Raw genomic sequence first — 15,259 nt, 5'->3', positions numbered from 1 at the left:
ACAATGTAGTGAACGAAGATGAGCTTGATTAAAAAAACAAACAAAAAAAACACCTTTTCAACACAAGAGCAGATGATAGAGACTGATTTTGGTATTTGTGAAATTTCACATTTCATAATAAACTCATAACAGCCAGTTATGCTAGTGCAATTTATAAAAATGACCCAAACCAATCTGTTTCTGAAAGCTCTCACCTCTTTTTTCAGGGTGATTCATAGCACTAAAAATCTTCCAGGTATTAATCTGGTGGTCTGCTGTTTGCAAATGATGCTAGGGGACTTAGTTATGTACTAAACATACCCTAACAGCCCTAGCTCTATCAAGCAAGCTTTTAGATATATATTTTTTTTTTGTCTAGAACATAAGGTGCAGCAGCAGCACCTGTGGAAATGCTGAAGTAAGAGTAACATGCTGGCAAGTGCAGTACAGACATTGTGTTTAGCATAAAATTATTGGCCACATCATGTCAAAGGAAGGCAAACAAAAAGGTGATGGAAGACGATGAAGTAAGAGGGAACCACAGGTCAACAACGCCTTTGCTGCCACGGAAAAAGGACCAGGAGGATCAGCCTCTACAGTCACACTGAAGTTGTGGTCTACTCTTGGCAAAAGAAAAGCTGTTTCAGAACACGCCTGAAGAGTATTTAAGGTCATAGCAGTGCAAAATACCCTTTTGCTTTTTTGTGTTTTTTTTTTTTTTTCTCCAACCTCTACCCACTACTGAGAATAAGTTCTTAATATTTTGTGTATGCTTTCTGTTACAAATGACTGTCTTCAACGTACAAGTCATGACAAGTCTAAGGAGTTTGCTACATCTGATCTCAAAAAAAATGCACCACTGGATGAAAACATGCTACAGCATCTCTGTTAAAGCCCTCATATGCTGTTGCAAAGCAGATGAAACATGAGTCAGGATTTTTACTTACTCGATAGGAAGATAGAAGCCTTCCTCATTTAAACTTCTTTTACGGGCCTTGTTTTCTTGACATCTGTTGCAAATAAATATATTCTGAGTATGTTAATTCTTAATTTTATTTTTTACCCAATTAAAAGGGAAAAGAAAAATATCACATCATAGTAATGTCAAGTATCTCTACAGATGGTTTGAAAAAATACAAGTGATTCATTCTTTATCCAGAACACATCTGACAAATTCTACTATCACATTTTCTGGATCAAAGATAACTTGACAGAGTTAAGTTTCGAGGAATTGAGATGCTATGAAGTATTGCACAAGAGAATGTTCTATGATGAGACATCCAGCAGCTGAACAATTACAGAATGCTATGTAGTTTCAATTTCAATGTTTATTGATAAAAAATATCAAATACTTTCAGCAATACCAGAAATATTTAAATTGTATTACTTTTATTCATCAAGGACAAACCATCACCTGTCATTAATCCTATGTGGCTACGTGGTATATAACATACAAATTTGGTAATTTTAATGGTTTTACAAATTACAGAAGCATTTAGGTGTCTATAATCAAATAAGAACTGCTAACATACTGGTTTTGAATCTTGATACAAGAAATGTTTAATCTCAAATAACTTCCCTGAACATTTCTCCAAACCCAGAATCTAGTCTAGGTCAAGCAAAACCTCCATGTTTCAAAGTTAATTACACAGACAGCGCTCATCTAAAGGAGAGCCTACTCTTTGCAAAACTCTAGCGGATGACTATTACAAATTTGTAAATTAAGAATTAGTTTGAAGAAATTACCTCCTTTTTGTTAGTGTTCTAACCATATAAAATACTAGCACATCAATAAAACAGATACAGAAAAGCAGAAGTAATAGGAAATATTGCCAGAACATTCCAGTACATGAATCTAGCATTTGTGGAGTCACCATTTCCAGTTCATCCGTCAATCTGAATACTGCATTTAGCAAGTCAGATGGAGTTAAGCCACATGCAAAGTGACTCATGACCAGAAAACGCAGCGTGCTTCACTTTGACACATCTTAGCTAGAAACCTCGTGATGAACAATTCAAGAAATTTCACTAAATTATATGGACACCATTAACAGAAAGATTTTAAGACTGACCCCAGAGTGAGCCTTGCAGAATAGTTAACGTCAGTAGCAGTTTATCAGATTTTGGCCAGAACATGAAGTTTAAGATATACTGCCTTTTTCCTTTGACATCTGCTCTCCTTCAGGAACTCTTTACCTCTTCAATGGTAAACTCTATTTATTTATTTATTTTATTTGTTGTTGTTCAGGAACACAGACCAGATTCCCAATATTAATGCAACATGAGGCAATACTACTTATGTATGGCTAAATTAACATCAGAGGTTAAATTCCATGCAGTAGCTTTACCCAAATCTTCCTTTGTCTATTGTCTACAGCAGTTTCTAAATATTCGTTATTCATCATCTGTTCATGTGCATCCACCAGCAGCTTCTGAGAAATGAGTCTCTCTGAACCGAGAGACTTATAATGGGACTTTCTAAAAGTGCTGCCTGGCTCAGCTTCAGAGTTACTGAGAATTAACAAACCAGGTACAAGACTGTAACCTACAGTTTCCTTTTTGGGGAACCTTATGGGGAGATTAGCCAAAACCTACACAACTAATACATACACAGAGTTAGGGGCACTATGAATACCATAAAGAAACTGAAAATTTTTAGACAAAAACAGTTGCAAATGATGAACTAATAACAATAAAATTACATTAAAAAGTATAATAAACAAGCACATTCAGTCATTAACTATGATCTGGAGTTTCTTCTACCATTTAAAAACAGAAAAGTAGGATTCAAATGGATTACTGGAAGCTATAGGTTAGCAGTTCAGTACAGCTCTTAAAAGGAGTTATGATAATGGAAATGAAGAGCACATGGAGAAGACAGAAGGTCCTGTGAGACAAAAATTAATGAGTATACACTGGTGACAAAAAGACTAAATCTCCTAAGGAATCAAAAGAAAAACATTTTGAAATACCCTTCACATAAAGCAAGGAGAAAAATATGCACAGTCATTATATAAAGTATTAAGGAGATGATATAGACAAACTATGAAGTTGTGTTCTTCTCTGAAGTGGTTGAAATACATGGAGTAAAAATGAAAACTACTGCTTACCACAGAATCAGTACACGTGAAAAAACTGAGCTGGCATGCTGCAATTTGCTACAATCAATAATTCTTCCTGGTTGTGATTAAGAGTGAACTAGATTAAGTAAAATTGCTCTAAGAGTAATTGCTTTTAGATCTTAGGCCTTTGCATGTCAGCATCGCTGAGTTCTACAAATTGTTTTGCTTACCCAGACCATGATATAGTGCTGCTGATTTTATGCATTTCCTGTTAAACAGAATTTACTAAGAAGTTATAGTCTTCAAAGTGTTGACAACAGCCTTGAACTTCACAAATATCTTATAAAGCTTCACCTTTCTTTAGGCACTCAGTTCACGCAGACGTGTCTACAAAACATGTTTTGTAGATTTTCCAAGGGTGGGAAACAGTAAGGTCTTTTTTTCTGTCTCAGCTTACACTTGCTTTGATTTTTGAAGTATCTCTAGTACTATGCTATTCTTTGTCAAGCTTACTCTCAAAACTTGACAAATTTGATTAGAGGAAAACCTTAAAAAGAGATAGCATACTAACAAAGCAAAAGTACCCATAAGATATAATCCTCCAGATAAAACACCTAGAGCAACTTACACTGCTCCACTGTGCAATATTAAAAAATGACAGGCAGTCCATATGAAACGAGAACTACAGTTCAGGACCAAAACATCTAAACTCAGGGTGGGTTTTTTTTTGTTGTTGTGTTTTTATTTTCAAAATTTCATCTGCTTAAATGAACTTGTACAGGTCCAAATCCCATTTTTCATTTTATCAGTTTACTTAAAAAGCTCCAGCACATATACTTGAAATTTTTACCTAAAAGGTACCAATTCCAAATGGAAGCATACAATCTACAGCCAAAGATCATAATGGAAGAAAAGGACATTAAGACAGAGCTTCTTTACCATTATTCACTATAGGGTGGATTTTTTTAACAATTCGCTCATTTAAGTGTGATCTGTGTGACAGCACCAGCACAGGCTTTACCATGATCTGATTATTGAAAAATTGTTTATCAGTGTTCTTGATTGCAGCCTTGATTACAGCTCTGTTGAATCTGTTTTTTTGGTGTGTGGATTTTTTTTTCTGGTTGGTTGTGGGTTTTTTTTTGTTTTTAAACTTAATGTTGCTATGAATCCATGACTGTTTAATACTACAGACTACTGCTATCCAGACTAAGTGTCAGAACCTAATGCTATGATTTTATTTTCAGACTATAGCTCTTACTAACAATTGTGACAGAAAGCTCTTGAGTGACACACAGAACTTGAGAAAGCCTTTCACAATGATATCAAAGTTAACTTTTGTTGTTCCATCTCTTTCTCTTGTGTCATCAAGTCAGATAGTTTCAAACTTGTAAGAAAAAGCCGTTCCTTTAAGAACAGCTGACCTTACCAGTCTCACAAAATTTTTTATGCTAGGGATTAAGCAGTCAATGTCAACCAGAACACTGCGATATAATGGCACAACTATTGCTGAGTCACAGGATAATATGATTAAGTGGGGTGGATTTCTTCACCACTGGCAGGGAAAAAAATTCTCTAATGTGCATGGATGAGAAAATCTGCAGGATAGAAAATCCCTTCTACAGTCTTAGTGTGAAAGTCTACTTTGACCCTCAGCTTAAGAGTCTCATATTTGCCCTGTAAACTGGAGAGTTCTGATACATTCAATCAAAAAGAAATAAAAGCTGGCAACTATCCGAATTTGTCTTCAAGGATTTTTCTCTGCTGCTCTTTGTACCTCTCATATGCACTGCAGCAAGGCCCCAGCAGGTCTAGGCTGTGGTGCTGATGTGCATGTTAATAATACAGCATTGTTCAGCAGCAATTATCTTGGTCAAGCAGCCTGCATTTTATACAGTTCAGAGGGACAAGGGTAGTGCCAAGGGAATAACAAAACAACAGTGAGGTGACTACATTTGATATTCTCGTGTCAGAGATTTACTGTTTGCACTTGTAAATTGCTGTTTCATCAGGTTACTTTTCAAACAAGAACTCAGGAGAATCAAGTCCATGTATTCAATACTTTTTTTTTTTTAAATGGTGGCAAAGAAGTCAGGCATTACAATTTGGCAACATGGCTAGTTAATTTGCCTGGAACGTATAAATATCAATACTGACATACAAAGGCACTGCACAATTAAATAGTCGTGAACATAGCAAGAACAAAGGATAGAGAGGTCACGTGTGGAAAAAAAACAAAGCCTATGAGTAAAACAAAGCTAGAGAAAAGCTGTCAAAGTGGAACTTCATTTGTGTTATACCACAGTTGTGTATATAGAACTCGATTTGTGTGTGTTCCAGCCATTAATTGGCTGTAATTTGTGAATCCTACTTGGAGAATTTTGTGACAAAGCATCACTGCTCGGCCTCAAACCATGACTGAAGTAATTGCACCCATTAATGTACAGGTTACTGTACAGCTATATAAGTTGTAATGGGCTCCACAGCATGTGATAAAAACTGATAATGGACCTGTGGATTCATCCTCCTTGCCTCTATTTGATCTTCTGTTGTTATGTATGGTGAAGTTGGTTTAAAAAATTGTATTTGTCAAGCACGATTGACAGACGAACTGTCTGGATTCTCAGCCACATAGAGCTTCTTTCCTATCAGCAGCACAAATAAACTTTAAAAGTCAACTTTCACAATCACTTGTTTAAATCTGTATCTTTAATATAATGAGTAATAGTTGTTTGGGAGCTCACTAACAGCCATGTCTCTTCAAGTGATGCTAGGCACCCAGCAGGCCTACCTATACAAGATTGACTGAGCCAAGCTACACCACAAAGTGAGGCCGATCGGTTTTGGCATGTCCTACTGCCACCTACTTGCCACTGCAGTGCAGTTTGGCTGCATGTCTGCTGTATCATCTTTTACCTAGTTCAACCTGAAAACTCATGAATGGCAATCGGCCTATGTGCTCCTTTACTTGGCCTTTAAGTACTCTCTCAAAGTGGCTGCTAGTACTGGACATATTTACTAAATGCCATCATTACATCCGTTGCTTCGCAAGGGCTGTTTCTAATTGTAGCCCTTTATCTCTGGCATTCCAGCTCATTTTCCTCCTCTGCAGTGGCTGCTAAGGAGCCTAGTGAGGAGCAGCAATAGTGGCAGCATTGCAGCAGTTCCACCTGGGCAAAGCACTAAGGACTGCCTTTCAACACTATGATATTATGTCGATCCTGACTTTTGCCCTGTAACTAACTCCCTATCCGGCCCAGGGCATGGCAGCACACAGCTGGCCTCCTGCCCTCACAGCAAGTCTACTGCTGTCCCTCCAGCAGGGAAGGACAACCCCTGGGCACTGGGCCGACAGGGCAGCACCAGTTCCCCTCCCCGCCTCTGCCCAGCAAGCACAAACACGGCTCAGAAGTGCAGTGACTGCGTCTGCAAGTGCCAGGGCCTTGAGTAACCAAGAGGCCCTTACGCCTGGTCAGCTCGGCTCTGGCCCAGCCTGCAACTTCTGGCCGTGCTGCTGAAAGCAGGGCTGCGAGGCCTCCCCCTCAGGAGCCAACCCGCACGCGCGGCCCGAGCAGGCAGCGGGCAGGGCGCCAGCGCAGCGCACCCCAAGCCGGGCCGGGCCTGAGGCAGCACCGACATGGCCGGGCCGGGCCAACCCAGCACGACACGACCAGGTCTCCTCTTCCCGAAAATGCACAGCTTCCTCTGCTGTACAAGGGGCTGCCCTGCCGTCTTGGTATATCTTGCGGAAAAAAATACGTGAAAATTAAATGTCAACACCCACCCTCTCCAGGGCAAGAGCATGAAGTGTTCATTAATGGTGGCTCAGAGGGAGGGTGAGATAGGAAGATACCTGGAGACCTAACTCAGACCTTAAATTACGCCTGCATTGCTGTTAGAATGCATCTTTGTTGCTTGAAGCAAAAAAATAAAATCCTGCTCGTCCAGGAAAACTCATTTGCTATTTATAAACCAGCAAAATACGAAGATTAGAGTTCACGCAGATACTGCAAAAATGCCTGTTACTTGTTCAGCATTAGGACATGGCGAATACTAATACGCACTAACTCCTCAGGCGGAACAGCAACGCAAATTAAAAGGGATGGGGCTTGAGAAGCCGCAAGTCTGGACACCGTGATCAAAAGCTCTTCAGAAGTGGCAGGTTTATCTCCTCCCTGCGAGCACAAGGCAGCCGTACAGGAGGATCTCCCTGAAAGCCTTGTGCAGGTTCACAACATTAATAACCAGCCACTGCTGCCAGGGATGCCTGATTCTGCAATTTAATTTGTAGCGTATTTGTCAATAGTCCTGAACTCCAGAAAGATAGCATTAGTATTTAGTGTTTAATGCCAGCTGGAATGAAAGGAAGCTTACAGAAAGCAGCCTACCCCATTTAATGCAGAAAATATTAATAATCGAAGTGCATTTTTTGAGTTGCCCTCCCATATCCCTCACACTTCTAACCTAACACTACCACCTCTACACTAAATCATTAGTCACAGCATTTTTACAATATAACACTGTCACCTTCTCAATCTTTCACTGAATAAATGCACCCATGCACTCTTGAAAAGCGTACCCTAGCCAGGAAGCAGCGTGCAGGTTTACTGTTGTATTAATCATTGCAGAACGATACTGTTATTGGCAACATTAAGCAGTGTTAGTTGTCACTTGTTACATACAGAGAAGCTTCTTTGCCTCCCCTCAAACAATGTTGTCTCCATAGCAGGAACCCCCCCTTTTAAAAAGTCACTCAAAATGAACTATTTGCATACTGGTAGGGGTTACTAAAAGCATGTATTTGATATACGTGGTCAAAGTGTTCCATAAAGCCATGTGGAATATATTGCTCTTCAGTAACAATTTCTGCCAAACTTAGTTGATCATCCTTTGTGTCATTGTCTGTTACATGACACTCCTACTACTGAGGCAAATCACACATTACGCTGCACAACTTTCCTAAATTGTAACATAACATTACTAGAATGATCTCCTGTATCCTTTGATACAAATTCCATTAACTTAAGTGTGCAAAAGTTGAACTAAAAGATGATACAAAATCTTTCAGTTTTAATTTTTCTGACCTGCAAACTACTGCAGAAAACTGTATAAAAATGCCATTTCTGAATAATAAAAACCAAAAAAACATGCCAGGTCAAACAGCCACTCAAAAGCTATTGCCTTACAGTAGCTTGAAAAATCAAATACTTTAACAAATGAAAAAAATATAAGACAATTTTAAAGATAAGAAAGGTTGGGAAAGAGATGAGGGAAAGATACCAGAAAGCTACTCTTATAGAAGAGTTGCTCAGGCATAAGGACATAGCAGAAGAAGCCAGAACATCAGCTAGCAGGTTCATAGAATGCATGTGTTAAAATTGGGGATACTTTGTCATATTTACACAACAGTTTGTTCCACCTCTATGAGAACAGATATTAGTTCAGAAAGCAGCATTTAGCCCAGAATTCAGCCAAGGGCCATGAAAAGACACTGAAGGGAAAAGTGTAAGACCTGAGCAAGTACAGGGTGATACTTGGCCTAGCATAACATTCCAACCTCTGTAAAACCAGTGGTTTAAGAATTTTTGAAACCAGGAGTTGCATCTTCCTTGTCACATTTAATAGCCTTTGAGAAAGCTATTCTTCTTGATCTTGCTATGGCCTTTACTAACATACTGTATCTTCTCAGAAACCCCAATAAGCCTCACATAAGTTTTCCTCCTGCTAAGATACACTAGCTAGCACATATAGCAGTATAGCTGTAGGCATGTTCAAGAGCAGCATGTTGATAAAATCCCTTCTCAGAAAGAATATACAAGCTGTCTTGCACTCTGAAAGAACAAGTGCTGGTGGAACACTGTCAAAAAGAACAACTAGTTTTAAACTAACAGCCAGTGAAAAGCACTGTGCTGCAAACCTTGTGGAAATAAACATTTGAACAAACCAAATATGACAATTTGATGCAGGAAGACCTACACAAGAACTGTCGAACTCTTGGCTTACTGTTACAGGGAGCTTTACCTTTGGAGCAGAACTAATGGAGTTAAAGCAGTTTGCTCTACAATATAAGAAAGATGAGCATAGTTTACCTTCATGGTCTTGTGTGACCTTTGGTAATTCTTGCCACAGGTTCTTATGTATAAAACAAGATTAAAATAACATCCAGGATTTGCAAGACAAACTGAGGTTACGACGTGCTCAGACAATACAAAAAGACTCATGTTATATACCACATCTAGATAGTCTGTCCTGACCACACCTGCAGTCTGCTCATCTACAGCATGCAGTATAATGAAATCAACAACATCCCAGGATCTGACTGGAAACAATTCAAATATTACTGTATACTGAATTAATTTAAGAAATGAGAAAGGGTTTATTTCAGACTTTAAATCAACAGGCAATCATTAATTACTCTTCCACAGCAGCAGCAACTAAGTGTGTGGAATGATATACGTAAACAAAAGCAGTAGCAGGAATAAGATATTCTCAACATGTACAGTTCTTAAATACCACAACTACACAGCTATACATTCTGAATTTCTTTTTGCAGCTGATCTTAATGTAAATCCTTCATAATCACCATATTCTCATATTATGAATGAGAGCGCAATTCTTTATAGCATTTTTGCTTCAAAGAATCTCTCTGGTTTTAATTAGTCTCAAAAGGAGGTTTTCATTGAATAGGAAATTCTCAAATGACAAAAGGAAATAGAGGAGTCAGCATAAGTGAAGTGAACTAGAACCATCAGAGAAAGACGAGCTGAGTGTCTACTGGACAGGTTTGCCAATATCTCAGCAACTCAATGTCACTTAAAGCAGAAGCATGCAGCAAGTGTCTCATTATATTAAGGCGCCTGTCTCCTCTGAAAAAGTTGCTGACATTTGGTTTGTGGATGAAGCAACAAAGTTCGAGCAATTGCTGAAAGGTTTTTATTTTTTAAAGACGCAATTTAGGATTCATACTGCAAGGGGGGGGGTCAAGTTAAAAAAAATAAATCTCAATCCACTGGGCACTTCGGGAAGGGAGAGGGGGCAGGGAAGAACAGGTGATAGGTATACAACGAGAAGTGATTTTCCTACCAATCAACTCATTTTAATCCAACTACAGTGGTTCTGTCCCTTGCAGATAATGTTTCTGATTCAATCTATAAAATACAGTCAACTGAGGGCTTTTACAGGAGAAAAAGTCAAAGTGAGGGCTTACATTTAAAGGCCCTTTTGTAGCTATACCCGAAGAACGTGTTGCCACAAACAGCAATGTCAGTTGAGAATTTCCAGTCATTTATGCAGTCTTAATTTGAGATGTACACAACACCGTATCCCATTTTGCATGAAATTCCGCAGATTTGCTATTGATTCTTAAGGCCCTGATAATCCAAGTGTCAGGTTATAAAGAAGCCGCCTACACCGTTAGCCTCACATAATCAGAAGGTAGCAGCTGTAATCAATGAATTCCATATATACATATGATGAGACTCAGACAAAATTCCTGCTGCATTAATGTATGCTTGTCAAACATACTTGATTCTATGTGATTTTTATTCTAATATTTCAGCTAAAACTAAATTAATCTAGTCATCATACAGCCCAGTCCATGTAAGCAACAAGACCCTGATAACAATTAACGTGCTCTAATGTATACACCACTAATTGAAAAGATGTACCTAGTTAACAATCTGACAGACACTTGGGGAAAAAACTTCTGTCAGTTCACTGTAAGATGTACTTTTGCAACAGAAATACAGGCAAGATAGTAGCAACAAGATTTGCGAGCTATCCAGCCGGAATGAAACATTTTAAAACTCTTTTGAACAAATTCTACCAGATCCAACTCAACTGAGACTCAGGTAACACAAATATTTGACTTGGGTCATTTATAATGTGATGAATGAAGTCTGGCAAAACATTTTTGCCGTTTCAACCAAACACATGACATCTAATACAGACACATTGGGAGAGTTGGTTTGCGGTACTCTGAAAAGCCTTCCATGTTGGAATTCCCTTCCCCTTTTGTGTCCAGAGCACTACATTTGTTAGCCATGCAAATCTCAGTTCTCTCTCCCCTGCCTTTCCATAACAATCGGGATATATAGTTAAGACTCATTTGGGTATACATGCCTTTCCAACAACCAACAACCATGCCCTAGTTAGATGGGTTTAGATACTATTTAGAAATGTATAGGAATGGACAGATCAGCAAAAGAATCTTTAAAGGTATGGAAGATCATATCTTAGAATTTGCTTTTATCAACACAGATATGGTTTAGATTGACTCTAAATTCTATATCAAACTGGTATTCAGGACTAATAACTAGTGAAATAAACCTTGTTCAAGTATTAGGAACTTGCATATACAACGTGTTAGAGACTAAGAAAAAAGTTCTAACAAACACTTGAATAAACTAGAGCAAGAGATGACCAAGGACAAGATAGAAAACTACACACGGTTACGGATTTTTTAGAAACTTCCCACTAATGAGAACAGCTAAGCTGTCAAATTTACCTCCACAGAGAATGAGAAATGAATGACAGAATCAAACAGCTAGCTATCACAGAAGTATTGTTTGACATTGTCTGCAAAGCTCTCTGTAGAAATCAGTGAAGCTCAGCTTTTATGTCTTCATTTTCAGAAGATTCAAGCCTTTGCTGAAAAATACAAGGTGTTAATGCTACTAATGATAGCATGCATAGTTCTTGTTTCACTTTACAATAAGCATAATTTACTTGCCTTGTAAATCTTCTACCATGCTTCTCCTTCTAAAACACCATGAGAGATTTTGTGCAGTTAAAAGATTTTGCAAAATATTTAAAGAAACAACACAAATGCAAAACGCCAGAAACCAATGCTTAAACCCCAAAGAAGCAAAAATAAATATTCTGAGTCAAAGTTATCACCAATAATATTAAAGACCAACAATTTAACATCCTTTAGCAATATAACATCCTTTAACATCATGCTATGTGCCAGTATAAAAACAGTTTAATTTCTAAGATCACTATTTGAGAAAAAATATTTCATTTCAATCATGAACTACTGGAAAAGCAAGCACCTTGCCTGTTCACTTCTTTTATTCCTTAGATTAGAGTCATTTAAGTTATTTGCAAATTGTACAACACATTAGAAAGAACAATGCTTTCTAAAAGAGCATATTTTCAGAACACAAAATCCAGAATTAAAAAAAAATAAGGTGACGGGGGGATTTGAGAAGAGAGACCAACTGTTATCAACATCCCCACATTTTTCCTTCCAACAATGAAGAACAAGGGAACACTTCGTAAACCAACAACAATCCTTGCAGAGATGTGTCTATCTCTGGTGAGTTATCTCGGCATTTTCTTCACCCATTTTCCTTTGCTTTCAAGAAGCACGAGGTCATTGCTGTCTATTCTGAAGTGAACCTGCAAATTACTTTTTACCTATAAACACTCTGAGTCTGGACACTGCAAGGCACACTAGCAGATCGTGACATTCACAGTTTTTTGTAACCAGCATAAATCTTAACATATGTGAACCCATATTTGCTTTGTCAATATTCACACATTTCAGTTTAGAAGCTAGTATTTTTATAAACCTTTCCATAAAGGTTACATAAATACCTCAGATGATCTAGCTGCTACTCATCTCCTTAGAGTAGATTACAAATAAGCTAGTTCAAAACCAGATGTACCCTTTTTTACCACCTAAATCATCCTTTAAAAATTAAAGGAATTTCTTTTCTGGCTTTAAAAATCTTTTTGTTTGTTTGTTTTATTGTGAGTACAACTTTGGTAGCTGAACTAGTGTTTTGCTATGTAGGTTACTTCCATTTGCTTTGAAGCGCTCTATGAACACAGCAGCTAACTGAAGCTTTCATAAACGTTCTCATTCATCGTTGTGCTATAATAGATTGTTTGAGGGGCTTTACGGCCAATGTGCTCATAACATTGAAATTAAACAAAAGAAAATGTGATTTAGCCTGAATTATTTCATGTGTAGAAGTTCATAAAATATTTGTATTGGGTCATATCTTATAAATCTCCAGAAGCTGAAGAGAGTGCAGTTGCCAAGATAGGACAAAAGCTGTATCCCAGTATAAAATATTTAAAATAAAATATCAGAATGACTATATTTTAAATTACTTTCCGACCAATTCATATATTCGTACTACTGTTAAAAAAATAATCTATGTAATCTACTTGAAAAGTAAGCATTTACCTAAGTGAAACTGTTCGTGTTCCTGTTATTCCGTGATCACTATTTCAAAAAACATTTATCATCTTGACTTTAGAAAACATGACAGCACTCTTCAATTATCTCACATGAAACAGCAAGACTTTCAGCAAAATGAGGAAAGAGTATTTTCCTCCTATATAGCCTTATTTATTTTAAGAGGACCTAGAAGCATTTATAAAAAGTAAGAGATATATTAAAACATTTTTCTTTTATAAACAATAGCAGTACTCTACCTGTAAAAGCCACTAGATATTTTTCCCACATATTTCTTATTAACAGCTACTAATTATTCTATAACTATACTAATTATTCTTAATCAAGAGTCCATGGATCTGGGATATAGTAAGACCAGACCCCATTGTAAAGGGCTTCATAATTCTCCTCAATCAATGGAGTACATCTAAAAGAACCCTACTGTAAGACCACAGAGAACTTAGCCCATTGCCTTGATCACATATCCTGAACCAAAAAAAACAACAACAACAACAACAAAAAACTCTAAATAATTTAATTTTACGCAGTAGAAACCACTAGGTCTATTCGTCTATTCTGATTTACTAAGTGAAGGGTTAAAGCTCTACCAGGTGTAGAGCCATAACAAATTCGGCTTCTTTTTTTCTTCTTTCTTGACACTTAACATTTTGAAGCCCAATTTGACAGTGAACTCTACTTTTCAGAAAAGAAATTCTTACCCTCCCTCCTCCCCTTACTGGTGAATTTTTAAGTTCAATTTTTTTGCTTGTTTCTTTAGTAACAAACAAAACAAATAGAAAATGTGAAATAATAGTGACTAACTAATCTTTTTCTTTCTCAGCTGTAAAGAAAAAGCCCTCACCTGCTAAATTCCTGTCCTTCTACAAACTAACATTAGCGCTTATGTTCGGTGAAGCTTCTCCCTCAAAACAAATAAAAAAGTAAAAATAATAATAATTAAAAAAAACCCTACCATTTTCTTTTTATATATTAATTGCCAGCCCAATAGGAGTTTGAGCATAATTACATTTATTATCTATCACACTTCCAGCTGTGTCACCTATCAAACCCAGACCCTTCTATTTAACTAAATTGTCATGTTTGCATTGGCCCTGACTCTTTCAGAGAGAGGAGGTAGCCTACATCCTGGAAGCAAGATTTAAGAATTGACTCAAGAAAAACAGGCCTTATGTCAAACACTGTAATTTAAAAAGTCCTACAAGGCTGTTCCCTGTACTGGAACCGTTAAACTTTGCTCCTAATGAGCCTAGTACTCTACCTTGAAGAGGGGGGTATAGTCAATGTTTATTGGAAATCTTTGACATCTAGCTCATACACATGAGACTTAAGCAGAAAAGGAGAGACTTGCTTCTGGCATTTTTCCTCTGCCTCAGGTGCTGGGAGTTCCACTCAGCAGACTGTCCTAACCTGAATCCTATGGCCTCTTTTCATAAGATGGTAGAGGTGAAAGAAGAAATACCTCGTTAAAACCGTGTCATTTTGAAATAATTCAAAGCTGACTGGGTTTGAGATAGAGACTATGCAAAGGAACGTGATTGTAACTTAAACATTAAGGCTTTATTTTTTTTCTTTTTATGAGTTTTGTGTCCTCCAGTTTTCCTCCCCAATAAAGTGTCTATTTTTATACATTGTCCATTGATTCTTAAACAGAAAGAAGTGTAAGAAGCAGCATCTTCTGTTTAGGCAGCCTGGACAAATGTTCTAACCATGTAATTTTTGTTCTGCTTGTGACTCTGTAAATCTTACATTTTCTTTTGCGCAAATGAACTTCACCAGAAGCAGAGAAACCACCAAGAAACTGTAGACTAAAGGTTAGACTTAGCAAGGTACTTCAAAGCTGCCATCTAGGTGTTCAATGTGGAACAACATTTCATAATATTCTAGTGAGAAATTAGGTATTTAGCTAGCTATTAAGATGTCATAGATAGAGTCTGTAGTCTTTGTGTACCTATGAAATTTTAGGCAACTCAATATTTCTAACAGTCCTTCCCGTCCCAAGAGTGTCATT

At 37.5% G+C, this 15,259-nt stretch overlaps 1 long non-coding RNA gene across 1 annotated transcript; it reads right to left on the bottom strand.

Annotated features, from left to right (window-relative positions):
- Positions 1-262: 262 nt before the first annotated feature.
- On the bottom strand, positions 263-14,297 carry LOC308177544. The gene is made up of 3 exons (XR_013939241.1): positions 14,093-14,297; positions 927-989; positions 263-601 (listed from the first exon to the last, which is right to left on the bottom strand). It is a non-coding gene; the product is annotated as an uncharacterized lncRNA (long non-coding RNA).
- Between the last annotated feature and the right edge of the window lie 962 nt (positions 14,298-15,259).

This window comes from Anser brachyrhynchus (assembly GCF_964034855.1).
Source record: "Anser brachyrhynchus genome assembly, chromosome: 14".
NCBI classification, from domain to species: Eukaryota; Metazoa; Chordata; class Aves; order Anseriformes; family Anatidae; genus Anser; species Anser brachyrhynchus.
The sequence above is the reverse complement of the archived record's forward strand: the minus strand, read 5'-3'. Positions and strand labels throughout refer to the sequence as shown.